The following is a 16231-nucleotide window of genomic DNA, read 5'->3' as shown; positions in this document are numbered from 1 at the left end:
AAAAAAAAAAAAAGAAAGTAAAGGAATAAAAGCATGGCTACTCCATAGACAGAGCAGCCCCGAGGGCTGCTGGTTGCCCATTTTTATGGTTATTTCTTGATGATGTGCTAAACAAGGGGTGGATTATTCATGCCTATCTTTATTAGATCATATGGGGTAACTTCCTGTGTTGCCATGGCATCTGTAAACTGTCATGGCGCTGGTGGGAGTGTAGCAGTGGGGACGACCGTCACTCTTGTGGCCATCTTGGTTTTGGTAGGATTCAGCCAGCTTCTTCACTGCAAACTATTTTATTGGCAAGGTCTTTATGACCTGTATCTTGTGAGGACCTCCTGCCTCATCCTGTGACTTGGAATGGCTTAACTGCCTGGGAAAGCAGCCCAGTAGGGTTCCACCTCATCTTACCCAGCTCTTAGTCAAGATGGAGTTGCTCTGGTTAACATACCTCAGACACAGTGATGCGATCTCAGCTCACTGTAGCCACTGCCTCCAGGTTCAAGCGATACTCATGCCTCAGACTCCCGAGTAGCTGGGGTTACAGGTGCATGCCACCACACCCAGCTAATTTGTGTACTTTTTAGTAGAGATGAAGTTTCAGCATGTTGCCCAGGCTTGTCTCAAACTCCTGGACTCAAGCGATCATCCTCCCTTGGCCTCCCGAAGTGTTGGAATAAAGGCGTGAGCCACCGCGCCCAGCCGCGGTGTCTCTTCTTACAAGGTCACTCAGCCTGCAAAACAGGGTCCCACCCTCATGACTTCACCTCGTTTAACCCTGATGGCTTCCTTATAAGCCCTGTCTCCCAGTATAGTCACACTGGTGGTGAGGGTATCAACAGGAATTTGCATGTGAAGGGGAGAAAAAAATGTATAATTTATTTTCTCAACCCTCATAAGTTCCTAGCTGGGACAACTCTGTAACAAAAGACAGATCAATAGGAACGAAGGGTTGGGTGTGGTGGCTCCCACCTGTAATCCCAACACTTTGGGAGGCCGAGGAGGGCAGATCACTTGAGGTCAGGAGTTCAAGACCGGTCTGGCCAACATGGTGAAACCCCATCTTTACTATAAATACAAAAATTAGCTGGGTGTGTAATCCTAGCTACTAGGGAGGTTGAGGCAGGAGAAAAAAAAAAGAAAAACAGGAAAAAAAGGAATATGATTTTTTTTGGTGTGGATGTACAAATTTATTGACGTGAATATGAACACAAGAGACACATACAAAATATAAGACTCAAAGGAGGAGTCAAGCTACTGAAGTTTTTACATCAGCCTGAGGTTACAGAGGTGGAGACACAGGTTACGGGAAAGTGTGCCTAACGAAGGCTGTCTTGTGGTTCAGATGAAAATATCCCTCAGCTGGGCATTGTGGCTAATGCCTGTAATCCCAGCACTTTGGGAGGCCGAGGCAGGAGAATCGCTTGAGCCCAGGAGTTTGAGACCAGCCCTGGCAACGTAGCGAGATTCCATGTCTGAAAATAATTTTTAAAAATTAGCTGGGCATGGTGGTGTACAACCTGTAGTTCCAGCTACTCGGGAGGCTAAGGTGGGAGGATCCTTAGAGCCTGGGAGTTTGAGGCTGCAGTGAGCTTTCGTTGCACTACTGCCCTCCAGCCTGGGCAACAGAGCAAGACCCTGTCTCAAAAAATAAATAAATAAATAAATAAATAAATAAAGTATCCCAGGTAATCTCAGAGCTGCCCTCAGAAAGAATAGATGGGCCAGGAGTGGTGGCTCACGCCTGTAATCCCAGCACTTTGGGAGGCTGAGGTGGGTGGATCACCTGAAGTCAGGAGTTCGAGACCAGCCTGACCAACATGGAGAAGCCCCGTCTCTACTAAAAAAAAAAAAAAAAAAGAATAGATGGTGGCCTTTGGTAAAAAGTTTCTCTCTGAGACCTTTAAAAGCGTCAGACTTTAGTGTTTTTTTTCCTGAGTTAATCTTTCCTAGATTCAGATAAGGGAGGCATTACCCCCAAAACCAGGTTTGTTTGCCTGGCGAGTAACAAATGACTCTCCATGAGGATGCAGGTTTTGATCAATAAAAGTTTTACTACCTGGCCCAAGTAGGGAGGACCCTGGGCGTATGCTCCAAGGCAGTGTTCCCTGATGGAGAGTGACAGGAGGGTTGCGCAGGGAGATGGAGGGGAGAGGATGCGTCCTCGCGCGTGGAGGAGGGATCCCAGAGGTCCAGGCGCAGTAACAAGAAAGGTCACTTGGGTTCATCTGTAAGTTGCTAGGGTCTGCTGGGAGCTGGTTTGAACCAAGTGGGTGACTGAATTCTAAACAGGGCTTGGAAGAAACAGGGTGCAGAGCAGGAGCCTGTAAAACAGGCTGATAGGCTGGGCGTGGTGGTTCATGCCTGTAATTCAGCACTTTGGGAGGCCAAGGTGGGTGGATCACCTGAGGTCAGGAGTTGAAGACCAGCCTGGTCAACATGGTGAAGCCCTGTCTCTACCAAAAAATGCAAAAATTAGCCGGGCGTGGTGGCGCGAGCCTGTAGTCCCAGCTACTCCGGACGCTGAGGCAGGAGAGTTCCTTGAACCCGGGAGGTGGAGGTTGCAGCGAGCCGAGATCACACCCGGCTCCAGCCTCGCACTCCAGCCTGGGTGAAAGAGCGAGACTCTGTCTCAAAAAAACAACAAACAAAACAAAACAAAACCCCCAAAAAACAGGGTGATTGCTTCAGTTGATTCAATTCCTATGATCCTTGGAGATGCCCCAACCCCCTCACCCCACACCCCACTTGCTTACAGGGACCTCAGAGAAAGCCTGGGCGTTGATTTCTCTAATGTAGATTTTCTCTCCAGGTGCACCTCTCTCTCACAAAAGGCAGCTTTTCAAAGCCCTTCTTGTGTTTGCAGCCTCTCTGAAGAGCCATCTCAAAATAAGCCAAAGAGGTATATTTTGGCGTGAAATATTCTCGTTTCCTTTAGGGGGAACACAGACATTCAACCTGTAACAGAGACGGTCCCTGTCAATGTCATGTGTGAACAATCGGGAAGAAGCCGGGCGGTGGGAGGCAGCCCAGGGCGGAGCGGCAGCCTGGAGACCCGGGATTGCTGGGCTGAGATCCGGCTGGGGCATCCCTGAGAACAGAAGGCGGCTGGACTGCAGGAGGTCAGTGCCTGCCTGGCGGGGAGCCCCAGGGACACCTGTCTGGGCTAGCTGGGCGGACAGTGTACGCCCCGGGAGGAGTGCAGGCGGGACTCCCGCTGACAGGGCCTGCTTGGTAGGTGCTGGGCAAATAATGAGAGAAGGAATGATTACCCACCACGGGTTGTTGGGCTCTCCATGCAAGAGAAATTAACACGAGGCCAAACCAGTTTTCCCAGAGGAGGCTTCATTAGAGCTTACGCCTGGTCATAAGGGAGGCAGCACTAGAGAGGAGAGAGAGAGAGACAGAGAGACAGAGAGAGACAGAGAGACAGAGAGAGAGACACAGAGAGCGAGAGACAGAGAGAGCGAGAGACAGAGAGACAGAGAGAGAGAGAGAGAGACAGAGAGACAGAGAGAGCGAGAGACAGAGAGACAGAGAGAGCGAGAGACAGAGAGACAGAGAGAGACAGAGAGACAGAGTGACAGAGAGACAGAGACAGAGAGACAGAGAGTGACAGAGACAGAGAGAGACAGAGAGAGAGAGTGACAGAGACAGAGAGAGACAGAGAGAGAGTGACAGAGAGACAGAGAGCGAGAGACAGAGACAGACAAAGAGAGAAAGAGACAGAAGGCCAGAGACAAAGAGACAGAGAGACAGAGAGAGACAGAGAGAGACAGAAGGACAGAGACAGAGACAGAAAGACAGAGAAAGGCAGAGAGAGCGACAGAAAGAGACAAAGAGAGACAGACAGAGAGCGAGGGAGAGAGAGAGAATTTCCTGACTGACTCTCCAAAAAGAGCCAGTAGAGATGCTTTTATTAGACAAAGCGTAGGAGTTGACATCGGGGTAAGGCGAGCAGGCTGAGCCGGGCGGACCTCATAAGGGGTAGGGTGTGCAGGTCAGCATATTTGATTCCCATGGTTATCATGGTCAGGATAACCATGACCCATTAACAATAATGGGCCACCTGGTGGTCTGGCTGGCAGCAATAAAGCTTTAAATCAATTGTTCAGAATTCCTTCCTGGGATGGGGACACTGTACAACCTTGGTTATCTCCTAAGTCCAGTTCCTGGAATTTTTTTTTTTTTTTTGAGATAGGGTCTTGCTGTATTGCCCAGGCTGGAGTGCAGTGGCATCATCATGACTCACTGCAGACTTGACCTCCCTGGGCTCAAGTGATCCTCCCACCTCGGACTCCTGCGTAGCTGGGACTACGTGTTTGTCACTATGTTCAGCTAATTTTTGTATTTTTTTGGAGACACAGGGTTTTGTTATGTTGCCCAAGCTGGTCTAAAACTTATAGACTCAAGCGATCTGCCTGCCTCGGCCTCCCAAAATGCTAGCATTACACATGTGAGCCACTGCTCCTGGCCAGAGCTCTTTAAGTAAACGGCATGGTTAAGCATTATGGCATGCGTGGAGTAGTGGTGTGGGTTCTGTGATCCGTGGGAATGCTGCAGCGGGGTTGAGCTGAAGCCAAGTCTTATCTCTACTCTGTCTCAGTACTCTCACTCCAGCTATTACCGAGCAAATGGGCTTGCTGCCTGACCGCACAGAAGCCAACACTCCTGTTCCAGCTTTGAGAAAAGAAAAGCTTCATTGTGAGGCAGACCAGCAAGGAGACAGGAAGCACAGCTCAAATGTATCTGTCCAATTTGGGGTGTGGGGTGCTTTTTAAGGGGTCAGAGGGCAAAGGAAAGTATTTAGGAATGTTGGCTTGGCAGGGTCTGATCGGAGGGCTTCAAATTTAACCATTTATGGTAAGGTATGTTGAGGTAGATTTTAGCCCCAGATCTTCCAGGCCCACGGACCCCTTGCTTTTGAAACGGTTCCAGCGTTCGGGTTCTGGTCATGTCCCAGTCCTGTTGGTTCTGCACGAAGAAATCACTGGTTCCGGTGCTGTTAGAGGTCAAAGCTTTTTCTATTGTGCCCAGACTACACGACTTGCAGTTTTGGCTTGGTTATACCTACAAGGTACCTTGACATTCTCTTATCAACAGAGTTGGCTCGGTTTGGTCTGGTTCTGTGATTACGCCACTTCTCGTATCCTTTCAAATAACCATTTGAGGCCGGGCGCGGTGGCTCACACCTGTAACCCCAGCACCTTGGGAGGCCGAGGCAGGAGGATCACTTGAGGTCAGGAGTCCAAGACCAGCCTGGCTAACATGGTGAAACCCCATCTCTATTAAAAATACAAAAACTAGCCAGTCAAGGTTGCGGGAGCCTGTAATCCCAGTTACCCAGGAGGCTCAGGCAAGAGAATCGTTTGAGCCTGGAAGGCAGGGGTTGCAGTGAGCCGACATCGTGCCATTGCACTCCAGCCTGGACAATGGAGCAAGACTCTGTCTCAAACAAACAAACAAACAAACAAAAACAAAACAAAAAACCCCCAGCCGTTTCGTTACAGTTTGAGAGTCTGAGAGGCTGAAAGGATTGGGTCCTTTCTGTGTGGGTGTTGATTCACAGAGTTGACGTCATTGTCCGGGGCCACTCTGGGGGAGCTGGCCCCTGCAGTCCCTGAGGCTGAGTCTGGGCGTGAAAGGCTGGCTCTTGGCTGGCACACTGGGACCACTGTTCTCAGCCAACAGATGAAACCCAGCCAGTTGGAAGAGGCCCATTCCACTCCAGTGTTTACACATGAGGAGCTGGGGGCCAGGGCGACAGGAAGTGACTTGCCCATGTCACCGGAGCTGGTGGCAGAGCCAGTGCTTGGCAGAGGATGGCAGCCCACAGCCCCAGGCGATGGAGGCACCCCATTTCCCGTGCGGCGGCTTCGTGCCTGCTGGTGACTTGCCGTTTGGAACCTTCATTCGCGGGACAGAAGCTAAATCTGCGCCCTCTGCTGTCCTCTCCGAGGAAGTGCCTGTATTTGGTGAGAACTGGGGTGAGAGGGGCTCCAAGATGCTCCTTGGCAGAAGTTTCCAGTAATTGGCTGGGAGGAGGCTCACTCCACCTAAGCAGAAGCAGGCGGGGGTAGGGAACACAGAGTGCACGAAATAGCAAATGCACACTGATTATTGAAAAGAAAGGAGAGGGGGTGGATTTGGTGAGCTGGAGGTGGTCTCCTCGCATGTCTGTTGGGATGTCTGCAGCCATGAGCAACAGGAAACCTAATTCCAGTGACCTAAACAAGAAGGCTTTGTCATCCCACATCACAGGCAGCCCCGAGGCAGGGCAACTCCGGGCCGGCTAGTTTAGTAGCTCAATTTGGTACCATCAAGAGTCATAAATCATGGATGGGGACGGAGGCTCATGCCTCTAATCCCGGCACTTTGAGGGGCTGAAGCGGGAGGATCACTTGAAGCCAGAAGTTGGAGACCAGCCTGGGCAACATAGCAAGACCCTATCTCTAAAAAAAAAAAAAAATGCATAAAAAATTAGCCAGGTGTAGTGGCACATGCCTGTACTCCCGGCTACTTGAGAGGCTGAGGCAAGAGGATAACTTAAGGCCAGGAGTTTGAGGCTGCAGGGAGCTATGATCATGGCACTGAAATCCAGCCTGGGTAACCGAGCAAGACCCCCACACTCTAAAAAAAGAATCATAAGTCATACCATCACTTTGTACTCCAACAATTTATACAACTATAAATTATCGATGTACAATTTTAAAAAAACAGGAAGGAAAAAAGCATCCTTCCTCCTCGGCCATCCTCAGCATGCAGCCTGGCCCCACCTCCCATGCCTGCCACATGGCAGCTGCAGGCCCACGCCGACAGCCAGCTCTGCCGGGAAGATTCGCTGTGAGTTTCTTTAAGAAACTATCCCCCATCGACCGGGTGCCGTGGCTCACGCCTGTAATCCTAGCACTTTGGGAGGCCGAGGTGGGCGGATCATGAGGTCAGGAGATCGAGACCATCCTGGCTAACACGGTGAAACCCCGTCTCTACTAAAAATACAAAAATTACCTGGGCGTGGTGGCGGCGCCTGTAGTCCCAGCTACTCGGGACGCTGAGGCAGGAGAATGGCGGGAACCCGGGAGGCGGAGTTTGCAGTGAGCCGAAATTGCACTACTGCACTTCAGCCTGGGAGACAGAGGAAGACTCTGTCTCAAAAAAAGAAAAAAATAATTGCTTCATGGACCCATGGCTCAGTTTATACCAATGATCATAATTATTTTTCCATGCATAGTCTGCAATTCACTCTAGCAATGGGAGTCTTCTATCTGTGGCTTCTTCGCATCCCTTTCCAACATTACCTGAGACAAGGTGAGCGCTCCCCTTCTTTCTAACATCAGCAGCATGTTCCAGGCTTACCTTACTTCTTGGGTGTCCTGACATCTTGTGTTGACACCCTCCAACAAACTCTGATTTCCTTTAGAGGAGAACAGCATGGAGGGCCCAAATCTGCGTGAGAAGATAAGTGTTCCTCCCCTCTGGAGGATGCAGCATTCAAGACATCATTGTGGAAGCACAGACCAGACCCTCACCAGATACCAAAGCTGCTTGGACCTACCTGCCTCCAGAACCGTGAGAAATACATTTCCATTTATTATAAATGACTCAGCCTCAGGTATGCTGTCATAGCAGCACAAAGGTAAACAAATATAAGTAAATACTGTTTCAAAAACAGTAAAAAGCAGGAAGAGTCCTAGAAGCCCAGAGCGGGTGGACAGCCTTACAGATGGGACCTCCCTGGGGCCAGCTATTAAGTCACGGTCTCTCAGCTCCAAACCCTCCTACTCTTCTCCACTGGGCAATGAGGGGTCTGACCCTGCAAACCATACTTCTGCTTTGCCAGACACTCCCTGTTAGGCTATCCCAAGATGCATTTGAGGGAGACTGTGGGGCAGGAGGAAAAGGGACTGGACCCTTCCTGTCTGCCTCCCACCCCGAGAGCGTGCCCTTGCAACACTTCCTTACCCTGGCATTGTCAGTTCCTTCCCGCCGCAGCCGTTTGCAGATTTCCCGACACTCGCAGAGCCCTCCTCATTGTGCTCCTTGAAGACACCAGCACCAGCGGAGCCGCGGGGTCAGAGTTGTAGCTCTTCAAAGTCTCTAAATCTTTCTCTTTCTTCTCTGAGTTTCCCAGCCCTAGAGGTGGTGCTTGCTTCCAGCCACTGCTACTTCCCTGATACCTTAGACTTCCCGTTTTGTCCTTTCGGTGGTCAAAAACTCTATACCTGTAACAAGTCTTTTTTATTATTATTATGCTTTATGTTCTAGGGTACACGTGCACAACGTGCAGGTCTGTTACATATGTATGCATGTGCCATGTTGGTGTGCCGCACCCATTAACTCATCATTTTATAGTTAATTCTCTGTTCAAATCACAGGTTCCTGTCACCTGGCTAGACTCACAGCATACAACACCCATCCCTATTTTTGACAGGAGATGACTGAGACCAGAGGGAATCTTTTAAGGCAATGTCAATTATTCAGTACTTTCATTTATCTGTAAGAACAGGGAGATAGATGATTCCCCTCACTGGGCTTCCATTTTGACAGAAAGCAGAGGTTCTCATGTGTTTTGCCAGAGACACCCACTGAGTAGCCGAGTGGCTCAGCCTCAGCAGATTCGATTCCTGTTCCACAGTGGCCGCATTTCCTCTGGGCGCCATGAGATTCTCAGTGTCTTTCCTCCTGATTGCTCCTTCAGCTAGAAGAGGGAGGTCAGCTCTGTTCCTTCACCTTTCTCTTCTAGGACAGTCTGTTTTCTGGTTCTGAAATTTGTTTTTTTTTTTTTTGAGACAGAAGCTCACTCTGTTACCCAGGCTGGAGTGCAGTGGCACGGTCTCATCTTACTGCAACCTCCACGTCCCGGGTTCAAGTGATTCTCCTGCCTCAGTACCGCAGGTAGCTGGGATTACAGGCGCCCACCACCATGCCAAGCTAAATTTTGTATTTTTAGTAGAGACAGGGTTTCACCATGTTGGTCAGGCTGGTCTCGAACTCCTGACCTTAGATGATCTACCTGCTGCCTCAGCCTCTCAAAGTGCTGGGATTATAGGCGTGAACCACCGCGCCTGGCCCTGCAATATTTTTATTTCTGAGGAAGTGTCATTAGATCTCACTTGAACCCAGTTGTAAATGAATCCTGCTCATCCTCATTCAGGGAAAACTATCTCTGATGGTAACAAAAAGATTTTGGCTGGGCACAGTGGCTCACAACTGTAACCCCAGCACTTCAGGAGGCCGAGGCGCGTGGATTGCTTGAGCCCAGGAGTTTGAGACCAGCCTGGGCAACATGGGAAAACAAAACCCCATGTCTACAAAAAATTAAAATATTAGCCTGGCATGATGGCACACGCCTGTAGTCGTAGCTACTCAGGAGGCTGAGGTGGGAGGACTGCTTGAGCCCCGGAGGCTGAGGCTGCAGTGAGCAATGACTGTGCCACTGCACTCCAGCCTGGGTGACAGTGCAGGACCCTGCCTCAAAATAAATACATAAATGCATAAATTCTGTTTGGAAAGGCTGCTGGGAACTTGGGATCAGAACACCTTGAACAACTTGCCCCCAAGCCTTCTGAAAAGCAGGGAAATCTGGGAGACTGTTCTATTTCCTTCCTGGGGAAATAAAATCAGCTTGTTTAGCAGCGCCTCGGAAGGAAACTTTCCAGCCACCATCCCTACGGAACAAAGGTCGTTTATGTTCATTGGAAATGCGACCGTCATTGCCCACTGCCACTCCACACAAAGTCTGAATTGTCGCAGCAGAGATGTGGAGGGGGACGTCATAAATGAGAAGAGACGTTGAGTCTAGAATGAACAGAGTGTTGAGATGTCAACCCATTGACAGAGTCACTGCTGGCAGTTCCACCAGAGAGACACAAATACGATATTGTTCCATTTAATTTGATAAAGGTTTTCCCCTGCTGATTTGAGGATTTACTCGTGTGAGAAATCTTACAAAGATATACAAATGAAAAATCACAACCTTTTATTTCATAAGTCATTTTTATGGAAAATATAAAATTCAATGAACTAAGGACTGTTGGAAGAATCCAAGGAGAAGAGTTCTGGGGATAGTCCATCCCAAAGGGGAGCACTTTGTGTCTAGTCAGATGTCCACAGTGCAGCCAGCACACATGACATGCAGCCGAGCAGACAGTCTCTGCTTTGCTTAATAAACAGAATCACTGGCTGGGCGTGGTGGCTCAAGCCTGTAATCCCAGCACTTTGGGAGGCCGAGACGGGCGGATCACGAGGTCAGCAGATCGAGACCATCCTGGCTAACATGGTGAAACCCCGTCTCTACTAAAATTCCAAAAAATTAGCCGGGTGTGGTGGCGTGCGCCTGTAGTTCCAGCTACTTGGGAGGCTGAGGCAGGAGAATGGTGTGAACCCGGGAGGCGGAGCTTGCAGTGAGCTGAGATTGGGCCACTGCACTCCAGCCTGGGCGACAGAGCGAGACTCCATCTCAAAAAAAAATTTAAAAAAATAAAAAAAATAAACAGAATCGACGGCCGGGCGCGGTGGCTCAAGCCTGTAATCCCAGCACTTTGGGAGGCCGAGACGGGCGGATCACGAGGTCAGGAGATCGAGACCATCCTGGCTAACATGGTGAAACCCCGTCTCTACTAAAAATACAAAAAAACTAGCCGGGCAAGGTGGCGGGCGCCTGTAGTCCCAGCTACTCGGGAGGCTGAGGCAGGAGAATGGCGTAAACCCGGGAGGCGGAGCTTGCAGTGAGCTGAGATCGGGCCACTGCACTCCAGCCTGGGCGACAGAGCAAGACTCAGTCTCAAAAATAAATAAATAAATAAATAATAAAAAAATAAACAGAATCATTGTGGAGACACAGGACTTTGATCTTGAATCAGAGGGTCCTGGATCCTGGGGTCTTGGTCTTACAGAAAAACCAATGTGTAGCAAATTTTAGTAGGAAGCAATGAACTTTCGATTTGCTTCAGCCAGGGATTAAGAAAAAGCATAATACGTCTACAGAATTACGGGAGCAGCTCTTCTAGAAGACATTCTTTGATACCTGTACAGTTTCAACTTTCTCCAAAGCACTCCAGTCCACCTTAGGCCTGTGAAGCAAGCAAGGCAGGGATGACTATGCCTGTCTGGCGATGATGAAGCGGAGGTATACAAAGGCTAGGGGTCTGGTCCAGCACTGCACTGCTAGACACTTTTTTTTTTTTTTTTTTTTTTTTTGAGACGGAGTCTCGCTCTGTCACCCGGGCTGGAGTGCAGTGGCCGGATCTCAGCTCACTGCAAGCTCCGCCTCCCGGGTTTACGCCATTCTCCTGCCTCAGCCTCCCGAGTAGCTGGGACTACAGGCGCCCGCCACCTCGCCCGGCTAGTTTTTTGTATTTTTTAGTAGAGACAGGGTTTCACCGTGTTAGCCAGGATGGTCTCGATCTCCTGACCTCGTGATCCGCCCGTCTCGGCCTCCCAAAGTGCTGGGATTACAGGCTTGAGCCACCGCGGCCGGCCTCTGCTAGACACTTTTAAGAGTACCTAGCCCGCACCTCCAACCTTGTGTCCTGTGGTTCCTCACTGATTCATTGTCAGAGTTTGTCTTTTGTTTTAAAAGGGATCTGGCCAGGCGCAGTGGCTCACACCTGTAATCCTAGCACTTTGGGAGGCTGAGGCAGGTGGATTGTCTGAGCTCAGGAGTTCAAGACCAGCCTGGGCAATACGGTGAAACCCCGTCTCTACTAAAATACAAAAAAATTAGCCGGGTGTGGCAGCATGCACCTGTAATTCCAGCTACCTGGGAGGCTGAGGCAGGAGAATCGCTTGAACCCAGGAGGCGGAGGTTGCAGTGAGCCGAGATCATGCTATTGTATTCCAGCCTGGGTGATAGAGTGAGACTCCATTAAAAAAAAAAAAAGATCCTTACTCATGCAGTACATGTTTACTGAGTACCTACTATATATTGCTTTAGAGACTGGAGATCCGGTCGGTACGGAAGGCAAGGTCCCTCCCCAAGGGAACCACCATTTTGGAATTAACAACTGAGATCATTTTCGAAAGCAATAAGGCCATGGAGACAATAAAACACCCTGAAGTGAGAGGGACATGGGGGATATGTTGGGAGGTCAGGAAAGGACACACCAGGAAGTAACACGGAAGCTGAATATTTAAGATCCCTCTTTCTCAGCGTGGCCTTTTCTCCCACAGTCAACAGATGGAGACCTGGGAACACAGCATTCCACGCAGAGGGAACAGCAAGTGGAAATGGGCTTGGTTTGCTCCAGGGACAGATATAAAAGGTCAGTGTGCAGGGGAAGGATGAAGAGCTGGGAGGCTCAGCGGACAGGAGGGGAGAGGGCGGCAGGAGGGGAGAGCGCTGGCGGCGGCCATCTGACGGTGTGGGGTCAACAACACGATTGGATTCTGAGTGCAGTGGGAAACACACGTGATCACACACTGACACAGTTTCAATACATGACCCCACCTACTCTCAGGTTGAATTGTAATCCCCAGTATTGAAGATGGAGCCTGATGAAAGGTGGTCGGAACATGGGGTGGAATTCTCATGAAGGGTTCAGCGCCGTCTTCTTGGTGCTGTCATTGCAATTGTAACTGAGTTCGTATGAGATCTGGTCATTTTAAAGTGTGTGGCGTCTGCCTCACTGCACTCTCTTTCTCTCTTTTTTTTTTTTTTAAGACAGGGTCTCACTCTGTCACCCAGGCTGCAGTGCAGTGGTGCAACCTTGGCTCACTGCAACCCCCACCTTCCGGGTTCAAGTGATTCTCGGGCCTCAGCCTCCTGAATAGCTGGGATCACAGGTGTGCACCACTACGCCCAGCTAATTTTTGTATTTTTTTGTAGTGACAGGGTTTAACCATGTTGGCCAGGCTGTTTTCAAACTCCTGACCTCAAGTGATCTGCCACCTCAGCCTCCGAAAGTGCTGGGATTCCCGGTGTGAGCCACTGCACCTGGCCCGCCACTCTCTTTCTCTTGCTCCTGCTCTGCTATGTGAGATGTCTGCTCCTGCTTCATCTTCCACTGTGAGTAAAAGCTCCCCGAGGTCTCCCCAGAAGCTGAGCCGATGCCTCTGCCATGCTCCCTATAGGCTGCAGAACCAGGAGCCAATTAAACCTCTATAAATGACCCAGTCTCAGGTATTACTTTTCAGCAATGTAAGATAATACACACACATGCAAGGGCTAATACACACACACACATACACACACACAGCTGGTGGAGAGTGACCATTCGGTAAAGGCAGGAGTGAAGTCAGCAGGCAAACCCCCAAGACAACAGTGATAAATGTCACGGGAATGACACAGCAAAGGTTGCTGCATTAGAAGCAGAACAACACACCCAAATGGTTCAAGCAGGTGACCAGCGGTAGGAACTTAGAAGCAGTTCTCTTGCCTCGCAGCTCCCCATTTTTCCTGCTGCTTCTGCTTAATGGAACATTCCAGCATTTGTGCATGAACTTAAGGTGACCCACATTCAATTTCCTTATCTATACTCCTGGGCTCTGGTGAGCCTCCTTATACATACTGTCAGTTGCTGCCTCTCTCTCTCTCTCTCGCTTTCTCTCTCTCTCTGTCTCTTTCTGCCTGACCCTTTGTTCCTGCTTCGTGTGAGCCAGGGACAGGAGACATCCTCCTGACTCACTGTGCCTTCCCTGCCCAGGATCTGAAAGTAACAAATCTTTGAGCTTGTTTCTGATTATGGTGTACCGCGCCCTCCATCTGAAGAACCAGGGGCTACCCCAGGCCGAACTGTCCCTGGATGCCGGGGAGAACACAAGGCCAGGCTCCTAGCACCAGAGCAATGGGCAGGCAGGCATAAACTGGACTGGGTCAGACAAGAGTGACAAAGGTGTCTGCCAGTCTAAACAAGTTTCCCAGTGAGGGACACCTGGCCATGGGTCAGACAGCTAGGCAGCAGGCTCTCCACAGTTAGAAGTAATGAAAGGCACAGTGTAAACACCCACATCCTGCTCCTGTTATAGTGTTAGGGCAGTGTTGCTAGGCCCTGTGGTACCGGACCCCCAGTTTAGCTGGGGGCTTTCAAAAAAGTAAAATACTGGGTTAAAAAAAAATACTTAAAGGCCAGGTATGGTGGCTCATATCTGTAATCCCAACACTTTAGGAGGCCAAAGCAGAAGGGTTCCTTGATGCTGGGAATTCAAGACCAGTCTGGGCAACACAGACTTCATCTCTATAAAACTTTCTTTTTTAATTAGCTGGGCATAGTGGCCTGTGCCTGTTGTCCTAGCTACTCCAGAGGCTGAGGCAGGAGGATCACTTGAGCCCAGAGGTTCAAGATTACAATGAGCTATGATCATGCCACTGCACTCCAGCCTGGGCAACCGAGTGAGACTCTGTGTATAAAAAAAAAAAAAAAAAAATCAAAACAAAACAAAACAAAAGCCCCAAACTTAAAGATACTGGAAATCAGACAGAAACCGGAAAAGTTTTATTTATTTTTTATTTTTTCAAGACAGGATCTTGCTCTGTAGCTCAGGCTGGAATGAACTGGTGCAATCACAGCTCATGGCAGCTTCAACCTCCTGGGCTTAGGTGATCCTCCCACCTCAGCCTCCTGAGTAGCTGGGACTACAGGGCCATGCCACCATGCCTGGCTAATTTTTGTATTTTTTGTAGAGATGAAGTCTCACCACAATGCCCAGGCTGGTCTGGAACTTTTGGGCTCAAATGATCCTCTGGCCTCAAGTTCCCGAAGTGCTGGGATTACAGGCATAAGCCACTGCACTCAGCCATCGTTGTTTTTGTTTCTTGAGACAGGGTCTGGGTCTGTCGCCCAGGCTGAAGTGCAGTGGCGCAATCGCAACTCACTGCAGCCTTGACCTCCTGGGCTCAAGCCATCTTTCCACCTCAGCCTCCCAAGTAACTAGGACCACAGGCGTGTGATGCCACGCCTGGCTAATTTTTTTTTGTTTTTCAGACAGCGTCTCACTGTTGCCTCGGCTGGTCTCAAACTCTGGGGCTTAAGTGATCCTACTGCCTCGGTCTCCCTAAGTGCTCAGATTATAGACCTGAGCCACCATACCCTGCCTCAGAAGAGTTTTAAACTAAAACTAAAAACAAGCAAACAACAAGACAGTTCTGGGCATGAGTTCTGGGCATGAGCTGCTTTGCTCCACTGACAGTTCAGCTGTGCGTATGTGAAGCAAACCCCTCAGGGCCTGCTGAGAGAGTCTTCTCTTGAGAGACAGCTACGCAGAACAAGAGCTGTGGGTCTGACGTGGGTCCTTGCCTCAAACACAGGCATCTTGGGTTTCAAAAAGCTGAAGCTAAGGACACAGCGCACAGCAGGCAGAGCGGCTGGAAATCAGGGGAACCCCTAGAAGCAAGGAAGTCACAGCCACGATGAACCCCACGTCTGCCCAGATACTTGGCTACCCTCCAAATTTGGCAGGCAGAGGAAAGACCTGTGGGATCAGGCTTAAAGCAATAGCGGGTCACTCAAAGAACAGATATCAATGACTACACTGAGGGATATGAAGGATGCTATGTGGGCCCAGATGTTTGATTTAGCAGAGACTTCCGAGTAGCTATTACAAATACGTTTCAATAATTGAAGGGAAATATACAATAAATGAGGAAATGGAGAATCTCAAAATAAAAATAAAAACAATAAAAATGTAATCCCGGCACTTTGGGAGGCTGAGGTGAGCAGATCGTCTGAGGTGGGGAGTTTGAGACCAGCCTGGCCGACACGGCAAAATCCCATCTCTACTAAAAATACAAAGACTAGCCAGGTGTGGTGGTGCACGCCCGTCATCACAGCTTCTTAGGAGGCTGAGGCAGGAGAATCGCTTGAACCTGGGAGGCAGAGGTTGCAGTGAGTCAAGATCATGCCGCTGCACTCTGACCTGGGTGACAGAATCAGAATCTGTCTTAGAAAAATAGATAGATAGATAGATAGATAGATAGATAGATAGATAGATAGATATCCTAGGCTGGGCAGGGTGGCTCATGCCTGTAATTCCAGGATGTTGGGAGGTCAAGGCAGGAGGATCCCTTGAGCCTAGGAGCTCAAGACCAGCCTGGGCAACATACTGAAACCCTGTTTCTACAAAAAAGAATTAGTCAGGTGTGGTGGCTTATGCCTGTAGTCCTACTTCCTGTCGCTCCTAGGGAGACTGAGGCAGGAGTACTGCTGGGGCCCAGGAGTTGGATGAGCTATGGTCACACCGTTGCACTCCAACCTGGCTGACAGAGTGAGACCCTGTCTCCAAATTAAAAAAAAAAAAAAAA

This window comes from Colobus angolensis, unplaced genomic scaffold (assembly GCF_000951035.1).
Source record: "Colobus angolensis palliatus isolate OR3802 unplaced genomic scaffold, Cang.pa_1.0 Scaffold42, whole genome shotgun sequence".
NCBI lineage: Eukaryota > Metazoa > Chordata > Mammalia > Primates > Cercopithecidae > Colobus > Colobus angolensis.
This window is presented reverse-complemented; position numbering follows the sequence as displayed.